Source organism: Octodon degus, unplaced genomic scaffold (genome assembly GCF_000260255.1).
Source record: "Octodon degus isolate 3935 unplaced genomic scaffold, OctDeg1.0 scaffold00162, whole genome shotgun sequence".
NCBI classification, from domain to species: domain Eukaryota; kingdom Metazoa; phylum Chordata; class Mammalia; order Rodentia; family Octodontidae; genus Octodon; species Octodon degus.
In genome coordinates, this window is record NW_004524738.1 from 595,363 (window position 1) to 598,122 (window position 2,760).

At 50.5% G+C, this 2,760-nt stretch overlaps 1 gene segment (V, D, J or C); it reads left to right on the forward strand.

The window, feature by feature from the left end:
- Window positions 1-2,760, forward strand: part of LOC101562402 — a 271,529-nt gene that overhangs the window by 126,481 nt on the left and 142,288 nt on the right.

Consider the following 2,760-nt stretch of genomic DNA (forward strand, 5'->3'; position numbering starts at 1 on the left):
TGCTCCTTCACTATCTTGGAGAACAGTGCAGGAAAAATTTATGGACCTTACAAAAATCTGGTAATCTGGAACAGTAATCTGGAACACAATTTTTTCCTTTATCATATTCTTTTGATTTTAGTTCTCTTTGGTCATTTAATTCTGAGGACAAGGAAAAAGAATTTCTCATCTTGTTTCTAACATGATGAGAATTCTCCCGGTCACATCAGAAGGGCCCCACACGCCTGCTCCGTGCTGGCGAGGGCAGGAAACGCGGAGAGTGAGCAATCAGGCAGCCACAGTCACTTCAGTCTCACCAAGGAGCCTACAAGCAGGAGACTTCCCCTCGCAGAGACTGACCTGGACACACGCGCCACGTCTTAGACACGAAGAGCCCTGAGCGCTCTATCCTGCTGCAGATGCAGGAGTTCCAGGGAATCCCCACGCCTACTGTGGCAGGCAGCACCAATTTGACCCTGTGGGTCTCCTACAAACACAGAGCATATCTTATCCCCCTGGGCTCATGGAGCAGCCTCCCCCATGCTCTGCACTGTCCACACCGCTCCCTCCACCAGGGCATTTGCATTCTGTCCCAAGGGAGGACCTCCCCCTGCACCTGGGACATAAAGGCTGGCTCTAACTGTGCCTTCCCTGAGCAGGACTCTGCAGCTCAAATCTCACCATGAGGCTCCCTCTTCAGCTCCTGGGGCTGCTGCTGCTCTGGATCCCTGGTGAGGACGGGGGAGATGAGCAGGGGCAAGGAGGACACTGTGTCCTTGGGGATCCCCCTGCCGCCCACGTGAGCTCTGCACCTAGGAGAGATGTGCAGCCCTCTCTTGCAGCCTGGGTGTGTGAGGTTAGACCAGTGAATGAAGAGAATTCCTAAAAGACTCAGGACCTGGCCTCTCATGAAAAGTGCTACAAAGAGACACAGGGAGGTTGGCAGGAATTCTCGAGGGTTCCTTGTGATTAGCGTCTTGGGAGCCAACTCAAAGCAAAATATTTGCTCAATATATCAGAATACTTTAATAACTTTCTTGATAACAAAACGAGAGAGCTATGAAAATGTCTTGCTGTCTGTCCATGACCTTCCATTTGTCATTCCTCATTTTAGGATCCAGGGGAGACGTGGTGCTGACCCAGACCCCACAGGTTCTGTCCGTCAGCCTGGGAGGGACGGCGTCCTTCTCCTGCAGGTCCAGTCAGAGCCTCCTGTATAGTGATGGAAACACCTATTTGCATTGGATGGTCCACAAGCCAGGCCAGGCTCCACGGGGCCTGATCTACCTGGTATCTAACCAGAATCCTGGCATCTCAGACAGGATCAGTGGCAGTGGGTCAGGGACAGATTTCACACTCACTATCAGCAGGGTGGAGGCTGAGGACGCTGGAGTGTATTACTGTTGGCAAAATACTCATGATCCACCCACAGTGCTACAGCCCTGAACACAAACCTCCTGCCCGGAAGCCCAGCTGTGCGCCTGCCCAGCTCTCTGGGGAGCAGCACAGTGCAGACCGCTCTGTGTGAGGGCAGAGGCTGGGGACTCAGAGCAACACCTTGCAGCTGGGCTCGTGCTGCCCAGGCAGAGAGTGAGGAAGACTGCAGAGCAGCAAGCCCTGCACTGTGCTGAAATCACTGGCACCAGGAGACGGGGACGGAGCTTGCAAATACTCCTTGGCCTTGAAAATACTCTCCATTTATGAAAATGAATGAAACCAAACGAAGCAGACGACAATGAATTTATTGTAAAATGCCTAGTAAAGCCGAAGTGGCGTGTAACAGATATATTCATTGCGCTTTGTCTCCTACCATATCCCGACCCAGTGAGTACACTGTGACCATGCACTGTGTTCTCAGTCTCTCTGACATTTCTGGAGCACTGCGCCATCTCAAAGGGGCTGAAGAGATCTCTCCTGGGCTCCCAGGTCAGGCTTCGTGCAGCCCTGTGGATCACCATGAACCCAAGCATCCTGCAGGGCTCACTGCAGGATATAACCAGTATCTGTCCATCTTTCGGATCAGCGTTGCTTGGCTTTTATACTTTTGGAAGGCATCACAAAATTGGAATTTCTCCAGTGTATATCAAAATAATATAGGGCCAGCCAAATGCCTCAGCATATTAAATCACCTGCAAGCAGGCGCGGCGGCCGAGGATTCGATCCCTGGGCCTACTGGGTCTGCACTGCCCCTGGGAAACACTGAGAGGGCAACTGAGACTGGACGTGGTGGGGCACGCCTGTAATCCCAGCTCTTGGGAGGCTGTAAACAGGCGGATCACTATGAGTCCAATCTAATATTGACACCCTGAACACCCCGTAGACCCTTCCCTGCATACAAAAAGTAAATAAAATAATACAATAACTTAGCTGGACAATTACAAAAATAGGAAAATTATGACAACGGCTTATGACATTTGTATGTGACGTAGCACTTCTCACTCCCCGTACTCATCCCTCATTCCTCCTCCAGACCCCACAGTGAGTACAAACCATGAGCAGAGGAAACTCCAGCCTTGTCCTGTCTGGCTGATCAAAGCACCAAGGCACAGGCAGCATCCACACGGGGACTCTGCGTCTTCCTGCAAGGGGCTGAGCTGAGAGAAGGTTTAGGATCCACACGTAGTGATATAGAGCAATAGAGCTTCCATAAAAAGGAGCAAACAAATCTTAGCACTTTCCTCAGAGCCCTTAACAGCAGTTCGACATAGGCATTGGTGGGTTTTTTGTTTGCTTTTGGGGTTTTTTTTTTTGTTTTTTGGATTTTTTTTTTTTTTTTTTTTT